The sequence below is a fragment of the Manis javanica genome, chromosome 4 (genome assembly GCF_040802235.1).
Source record: "Manis javanica isolate MJ-LG chromosome 4, MJ_LKY, whole genome shotgun sequence".
NCBI classification, from domain to species: Eukaryota; Metazoa; Chordata; class Mammalia; order Pholidota; family Manidae; genus Manis; species Manis javanica.
The window spans coordinates 23,597,678-23,606,530 of record NC_133159.1 but is presented as its reverse complement, the minus strand read 5'-3'; the positions used below and the strand labels follow the sequence as shown (position 1 = coordinate 23,606,530).

General features: G+C 43.8%; 1 long non-coding RNA gene across 2 annotated transcripts; it reads right to left on the bottom strand.

Moving 5' to 3' along the window:
• Positions 1-640: 640 nt before the first annotated feature.
• LOC118970914 (uncharacterized) lies at positions 641-7,118 on the bottom strand. Of its 2 annotated transcripts, none has more exons than XR_005059106.2 (3): positions 6,812-7,118; positions 6,004-6,089; positions 641-764 (listed from the first exon to the last, which is right to left on the bottom strand). It is a non-coding gene; the product is annotated as an uncharacterized lncRNA (long non-coding RNA). The 2 variants fall into 2 exon arrangements; XR_012130096.1 differs by having other exon boundaries at positions 6,879-7,118.
• Positions 7,119-8,853: the final 1,735 nt, after the last annotated feature.

Sequence of the window (8,853 nt, the reverse complement as noted above, 5' to 3'; positions counted from 1 at the left end):
AACGTAACGGCAGCGGTGGGGGAAGAACAGCAGGAGCACGACGGAGAGATGGGAATCAGCCTGAAGTCTAACCTGGAGAGAAGGATGTAGTGAGCCATGAGGTCTTCAAGGGAGGGGCAGAGTATGACTGATTTCTGTGCGTTAGCCAGAGATTGCTAAGTGAAATGAAGGAGAAGGGACAGAGGGCTTTGAATCGCAGTTGAAATCATTTTCCCCTTCCTCTGGCAGTTGAGATGAAAAGACCTCCAGGAAGCCCTCGGCTCTGCCGTCGTCTCAGAACCTGCACACCACTGCCCCCTTGTGGCTGATCTGGGAATTCTCTGTGCCCAGTCTCAGGTGTTAGGCCTCAGCAGAAACAATCTGGCAACTGTGGGGAGGAGGCTGAGTGGGTCTCGAAGGATTGAAACCCGTGAAATCCTGGTCTGAGAATGTCTGAGTCCACTGGGCCCCCAGAGACCATCTGGTCTGACTTCCTCATTACATACGGAGAAACCAAATCTCAAAGAGGGTCCTGCATTCGACTTGGCGTAAAACAGTGCCGTTTGCAGCCCAGCTCTATTACTGTGTGTAATGCCCTGGGAAATTGGCCTCACCTGTCTGATCCACAGCTTCCATCTCTGTAAAATGTGGTCTGGGATCTGGCAGACTTTTCTTTTCTGGTAATGTCAGGCTAAATCGTTCATATCAATTCTCCCAATGAAGATACTAAAAATACTGGTATGTTGGTATAACCAGAGGATGAGGAGTTACCAGGAGTTACGAAACTGAAGGGAAAACAGTAACTTAGATTAACCAAGCAGGAAAGTCACTTTTACTCTGAGGTCATTTCCTGATTCTGGTCCATTTGAACTGTTGTTTTGCTGCCTCTCCTGGGCAAGGAGCACAGATAAAAGTCTAGAGCACAAGGTGAAGGACCATATAGAAAACCCTCCCCACAATAAGCTGGGATCCTAAAGAGCCATACACTCAGAAGCCCACAAGTAAACCAGCCCCTGTATGGTCTTGCAGCCCTAGTTTTTGTCTACTGGTTTTTAACTATTTCCTGGTCACTTCAAGCCTTGGGCTTTGATTGAGGTGACCACAGACTCATTGTGCCTCCAGGATCCTGGAAAAACAATGGAAATCTTTGGAGGGAGCTACCTTCAGCCTAGTCTCCAAGTTAGTCACACAAATAAATTTTCAAGTATAAATGGCAAGCACCTGGTAAAACATAATCAGGCACCCAAAGAAATAAGACCCCATGGAAAGAATCGGAAAACACAAGAGGCTACAAAAATACCCATAAAAAATTCAGACAGTGGAATTATTTCGCATGGAATATGTAGTAAGTACATTTAAATAAACAAAAGACTCACTCAAAAATATTTTCATGGAACAGGAAAACCATAAAAACTGACAGTAACTGGCCCAACACCAAAAAAAAACAATAACAAAACTGACAGTACAGTTAAAAACTCCAACTTGAATTTCTATAAATGAGTAATAACAGTAACTAACATTGAGAAGTCAATGGCAAGTTTAAAGCACATTGGACATGGCTGAAGAGTGGATTGGTGAGCTGAATGAAAAGTCAGAAGAAACAATCCAGAATTAATAAATCTTCTTAAACAAAAAGACTGAAAAACAATACACAAGAGAGGGTAAAAGGCATGGAGAGTAGGTGAGAAACATCTAACATGTATTTAATTGGAACCCCAGAAAAAGTGAAGAGAGAATGAGGCAAAGGTGATATGTGAAGGGTTAGTGGCTGAACATTTCCCAGAAATGATGAAATACATTAATCTACAAATTCAAAAAGCCTAACAGATCCCAAGCAGGATATAAACTTTTAAAAATTTACACCCAGAAAAGGCTATATACTGTATGATTCCAAGCATATGACATTCTGCAAAGGCAAAAACCATGGAGACAGTAAAAAAAATCATTGGTCACCAGGGGTTTGGAGGAGGGAGGGATATGAATAGACGGAACACAGGGAATGTTTATGCCAGTGAAATTGTTTTGAAAGATACCATAATATATACATGTCATTATACATTTGTCAAAACACATAGAATGAATAATACAAGAGTGAAACTCAGTGTAAACTATAGACTTTGGTTGATACTGATGTGTCCATACTGGTACCTTGATTGTAACAAATGCACTATACCCAGGGGGGATGTTGATGGTGGAGAGGCTGTGTGTGGTAAAGGAAGGGACATGTAGGAACTCTCCGAACTCTTCATTTAAGTTTGCTACAAACCTAAAATTTCTCTAAAAAATGAGAAAAAATTTTAAATGACACCTGGATATGGTATGGTGAAACAGCAGAATAGCAAAGACAAATCTGAAACCTTAAAAGTTGCCAGGAAAAAAAGATTATCTTCAAAGGACTAAAGTAGACTGAGCTGACTTCTCAAGAGCAGCAGTGGAAGACTGAAGACAGGAGAAGGATTATCTTCAATATGCTAGAAGAAAATATAGAATTCTATACCCAGTGAAAAACCCTTTAAGAATAAAGGTGAAAGGAAGACACTTGCAGACAAACAAAAACTGAAAGGGCATGCCACCAGCAGATTTTAGGTAGAAAGAAAAGGAGCCCAGATGGAAGATCAAAAATGCTATAAGGAATGAAGACCAATGAAATGGCAAATATGTTGGCAAATCTAAATGAACCATGACTATATAAGACAATGATAATGTCTTGTGATATTTAAAACAGAAAACAATATAGAATTAAAATAAATGATAAAAATAGTAAAGTAGGGTAATTGGCATTAAATTAGTGTGAGGCATACATAATGTGGGGATGGCATGGGGAAGGCAGTATAGCACAGAGAAGACAAGTAGTGACTCTAAAGCATCTTACTATGCTGATGGACAGTGACTGTAATGGGCTATGTGGTGGGGACTTGATAATGGGGGGAGTCTAGTAACTATAATGTTGCTCATGTAATTGTACATTAATGATACATGAAAAAAGAAAAAAGATAAAAGAATTAGTGTGAGGCTTTTACACTGTCTTGGAGTAAATGTGCAAATTAACTTGAACAAGTGAAGTGTGCAGATTATAATCTCTATGATAGCCAGTTAAACAAAAGCAGAGAGGATAATTTCCAGATTAGTTAAGGGACGTGGAAGTCTCCTCTGGGTCAGGCCTACTAACTAAATACATGTGTGTGTGTATATGTGTGTGTATGTATCACACAAAGTGGACTTTAAGGCAAGAAGTACTGTGAGTAATAGAGAGGACCACTATATAAAGATAAATGAATCAAGCCATCAGGATCATATGTCAATTTACATATACCTACAAATCAATAAGAAAAAGAAAACCAAGACAAACGATGCTTAAAATACTCGAATAGACAGTTCACAAAGGCTGCAAACCAAATGACCAATTAACATGTGATAAAGGGCTCAATCTTCACTAATAATCTGAGAAATGGAAATTAAGACCAACACTAGGTGCCACTACATACTCATTATATCAGGACAATTACACTTTGAACCATATTATGTATTTGAGATTACTAAACACACAAAGAGGCAGGAATACATGACTGGAAATCAAGAGAAAAAATTGACAATAGTGTCAGAACCACAATGATTCAAATATTGGAGTTGGCAAAGAAGAACTCCAAAATATCTCTGCTAATATGTTAAAGAACACAGGAGAAAAGATTGACAATGTGGATTAAAAATTTTTAAATAGAGATTGCCAATAAAGAAGCAGAATATATATTTTTAAATAACCAAATATTATAGAACTAGGAAATACAACACCTGAAATTAAGAACTTACTGGGTATGTTTAACAGAAGACGGTATAGCGGGACAAAAGACAGGATTAGCGAACGTGAAGTCAGTTCAATAGAAAAATATCCAAGCTGAAACATGGCAGTGGGTGGGGGAAATGGCAGGAACAGAGAGTACAAGAGATATGTGGGACATAGAAAGTCTAACATATGTGCAACTGGAATCCCAGAAGGGAAGGAAAGCGAATTGGGTCAGAAGCAATATTTGAAGTGATAAGGCTTATAATTTTCCAAAACTGTTGAATGATATCAACACACAAACTCAAGAAGCTTAGTGAAACCGAGCAGGACAAAAACAAACACACACTTAGACGTTTCCTTGTCAACAACTGAAAACTGAGGCAAAGAGAAAATCTTAAAAACTGCTAGATAAAAGAAGACACATTATCTTTAAAGTAACAACAATAGGACTTATACCCACATTTCAACAGAAACTATGAATCCAGCAGACAATGTAACGCTATCTCTAAAGTTCAGAAATGAAAAAAAAACAAAAAACACCCTGCTAATCTAAGATTCTATGCCAAGGGGAAAAATCCCTTAATACAGGGAAGGATTTCACTTTAGGAAGGTCCCGCTGGGAAGTTAGAGGAGCCTGGAGACTGGAGGTTGACTCACGAGGTTAGAAGAGATGACGAAGAGCTGGCAGTTAGACCAGTGACCTTGGGGATGGGATGGGACGCAGAGCCAAGAGATACGAAAAGTTCAAAGAGTGTTTCCAAATTCCCAACAAATATTAACCTTTGGAGTTTGGGTATGAGATATCAGAATTTCAGGAAATTCTCAGGAATTCCTGAAATCATACATTATTCTGTATTTTTCCTAATGCTTTATGTGTTTTGAAAAAAAAAATGATTATATAACAACAAACTGAACATTTTGGTAAGAGGGTTATAGTAAACACTTCAGGGGTTTTCTGTTAAAAAAATCATCATAATAAATGCATGGTTTATTATCAAAAGCCAATATAACATGCCAGCTAACATAATAGGGTAGTGTTCAAGTAACATGTCAGAATTGACAATTTAGGGATTTATGTTGCTTCCAAAACTTATTATTTCTTAGAACACTACTCATAGGATTTGAATAAAGTATACTCATGCTATGTATGCAAACTTACAAGTATTCATTGGATTTGCAAAGATGGCTTACTATTAGCAGCAGACAGGGCCACACACACATATAGCATGGTAACAACTATAAGCAGACTGATAACATCGCAACCAATTCTCCTCTACATGCTCCTGTCCCAGGTTCCAGAAATGTCAACCTTGACCTTTAACTCCGTGTGCCAGTATTGCCTGCTCTTACTTTCAACGTGGCAGTGGGTTCCTTCAAACCAGTAACAGCTCTGTATTGATTGATAAGCTTTTATATTCACAGGGAAATAATCATAGGTTTTCCTACCACCAGAGGTTGATGTCTTGCAAGCCAAGGGAGATGTCTTGCAAGCTTCAAGGAGAGAGCGGTCAGCTGTGTGAGTAAGGTGGGGGCCCAGAGAACCTGAGTGGACGCGTGGAGAGCCTCGGGGCCTTTGAGGTGCTGTTCCCTCTTAATGAACCTCCCAGCCATCAGGTCTCTCCACCAATGTCATCTCTTAACCACCCTCTGCAGTTACTCTCTTAATTCCTTTACACACCTTCACAATCTGTCATCACCTGGTTTATGTACTTGTTTAGTATCCATCCTCCCCCCACCTCCCCTCCCACCCCATACACAGAATGACAGCTCTAAAAGAGCGATGATCTCTCCCGTTTTATTTCCTGCTGAATCCAGTGCCTGAAAGTGTCTAGCACACAATAGATTTCCAATGAATAGTCATTGAATGAATAAACATGGGTAAAGTAGGCAAGTGCAGATGGCTTTTTTAAGTCACCTCTCTTGACTTCCATTTCCTCATTTGTTAAAAGGGGAAGAGCACTCCTACCTAACCCTTTTCAACAAGGCGCTGCTGGACCCATGAATCCTTAAGGACAAATCCCGAGCGGGTTCGATTTGGGTGCAATGCTGATGGTGGCCAGTGGGTGGCAGCAAGTTGCTATGGTGGGAGGTGAGGAAACCTGAGGCACTCAACGCACAGAACCCCTTATGTTTAACCCCCCAACAGCCAAGCTTGTTTATTTTCATTGTCCGGAATGCAAGACTTTCTTAAACACAGCGCCCTGAACTGACATTTGAATTCAAACTCCAGCTCTGCCACTTACTAGCTAGATGACCCAGGGTCGTTGGCGTCTGTAAAATGGGGTCGTTATGAACTCACAGGATCATTATGAGTCTCAGGAAATAAAGGCTGTGGGAGAACAGGATGCAGAGTCAGGAAAAGGCTTTGAGGACTGCAGGGCCGTAGGGGGAGCCTGGACCTGCAGAGACCCCCAAGAACACCTCATACCCCGGAGCCATCTCCACCCCACCCGGTCTGCAGGGCACCAATGCAACTGAGCATGTCTGAAGACAAAACACACCAGATGAGCAGCCTCACTCTAAGCTGACCCCCTCAAACCTCAAGTGGGCGCCTGTGCCTGGCAATCCGACCAGTCCCACTGGTCCATTCATCCTCCCTCTCTCAGTCTAACTTTCCCACCCGTGCCCCTCCCCTCAAAACACCAAGAGCACCGTCCTGCCAGAACCTTGTTTCTTATTTTACTGAGAAAAGGGAAACATTCGGAAGAGAACTCCACATTCTCGGTGCACCAGCCTGTGGCACCCCTGCCTTCCCCATTCAGGTCCGAGCTCCTATCTAGGGTACGGACACTAACCCCTCCCTCCCCTCCAAGGAGTTTGCTCTTACAATTGCCCTCTCTCTGTTTTGCATCTAAATTATCTTCCTTTCTCTCAGTCATCCCGATGAGCCTACAAAACCATAACATCTTGCATCTTCACATAAACCCTTCTTGCGCCTAAATGCCCTTCTCCCAGCCCCCCTCCCACTTCCTGCTCCCTCAGGTCAGCTCCCTGGGGGCTCATGTCCACCCTCTCTGCCCATCCTCTCCGGATGGCACTCCCACCACTCACCTGTGCACTGAAGCTCTCTGGTTCAGATCGCTTTCCCCCTTCTGCTCTCAGCCCTCACCTCACTCACCTCTCCCGCGTAATAAACACAGTTGCGTGTTCCCTTTTGAAACCTCTTGTCTCTTCGCTGATGTGACTTGTGTCCTCTCTCTCTAGACTCACTTCCTGGCCGGTCTGGCTGGACCCAAGGATGTAAAGTCCACCCAGGGCTGATGACGCCCATGTCCCCATCTCCTGTCCTGACTCCTGCCCCAGAAACCAGAAGCTTGTGGCTGACTCTTTGGAGGCTGAATAGGCCTCTCAGACCTGACTTGTTCAAAACTGCACTTGAGATTTCAACCCCTCCTAACTCACTTCCCTTCTGGAGTGTCCTCATTTGTGTGCCAGCAACTCCAGCCAAAACCTTGGAGCTGCCCTTGACCCCTCTCTTTGCCTCATACCCACATACAGCCTGTCAGCAAATTATTTTGCCTCAACGTTTACAACCTGTCCTGAAACGGCCTTGTCTCAACACCTACACCACAACCACCATCATTTCCCCAAACTGGCAGGAGCCACCTCAAATTCTCTGCCTTCTCTCACTGCCTCCACTTGCTGACGCACTCCCAGGCCTTCCCTCCCGCTCAGAACAAAGTCAAAGATCAGCCCCCAGACTCTTCTCCTGCCTCAGCTCCTAATACCTCCCTTCGCCCATGCTGCTTACACACATGGGTCCCTTTGCCTATTTTGCACTGTCTCCATCCCCTGGCCTTTGGACTTGCAGTTTCCACTGCCTGGAACTCTCTGACTCAGTGAACGGCTCGGCTCCCTCCCTCACTTTCAGCCTCTGCTCACACACCACCCGCTCAGAGGGGCTTTTTCTGGTCCGCCTACCTAAGATGACACCTCCTCTATCTTCACCATCCCCTTGCCCTTTTTTTTCTTTACAGCACTTATTGATCCCCCTTCATTTTAACATTTATTTATGCATTTGTTTATGCTGTCTTTCCCCAACTGAAAGGTAAGTTCCGTGAGCATGGGCTCCCTCTTTTCATATATGTCACCTATGCCTAGAACACTGCCAGGCACAGACTGGGCCCGCACATTTTTATTGAGTGAACGGATAGATGGATGGACAGACGGATGGATGGATCAATGGACTGAGAGACTGTGGGTGGATTGATGAATGGATGGATATAGACAATCACAGGACAGCAAAACACAAAACATAGGAACATCTCTTGCATATGAATGAAAGTTGATGTTTCCCCTAAAACCCACTCATTTTTGATCTTCCAGACACTTCTGAGGATGTAGGCATGGACATTTTACTCTGAATTTTTAGGCTCTGGGAAGAGATGAATAAGTAACTGCTTATCTAAAAGCGGTCTGAGCCCTCTGGCTTCCTTGGGTGACCAGCCCTTCTCAGATGTCTGGGAAGAATGCTTTTCAGCCCAAGGATGATGCAAGATTCCTCTGGCCTTGGCTGAGCTAGAGAGGCGGCAAGAAGATCGGAGGGGCTCTCTCTGGTGGACAGGGGATTGTTTCAGGGGCTGGGGATCAGGGAAGTTCTCATCAGGAGAAGCTTAAAAAGGACAAGGACACAGGAGGTGGGTGGCTTTGGCTTCTGAGGCCCACTCCCCCTCATTCACGGTAGGAATGTGGCTGTTCAGCCTGACATACCCCTCTCGTCACCTCTGTGAACCTCTTTCCCTATAGGAAACATTTTCCTTCTGAGCTCAGAATTACCCAGATAGTGTCTTTTAAAGTTTCAGCATGCCTGGGGGACACACAGTTGCATCTGCCCTATTTTGGAGCTGGCTGTACCCACATCGTGTTCATCCAATTTCTAACTTGGGGGTTTCTCAAGGCTGAGGCCATATCTGAGGCACCACAGGGAGTGATGCCTGGCCCATTAGCTGTGTGGCCAGATGCTACGTGCTCCCCGAGGAGGCCCAGGCCGTGGGGCAGTAGGGCAGAAGGGTCCCTGAGTGGGCCAGGGCCAGGATCAAGCCAGTCAGAGGCAGGGCCCTGGACATGAACTGACCTGGATCGACGATTTGCAT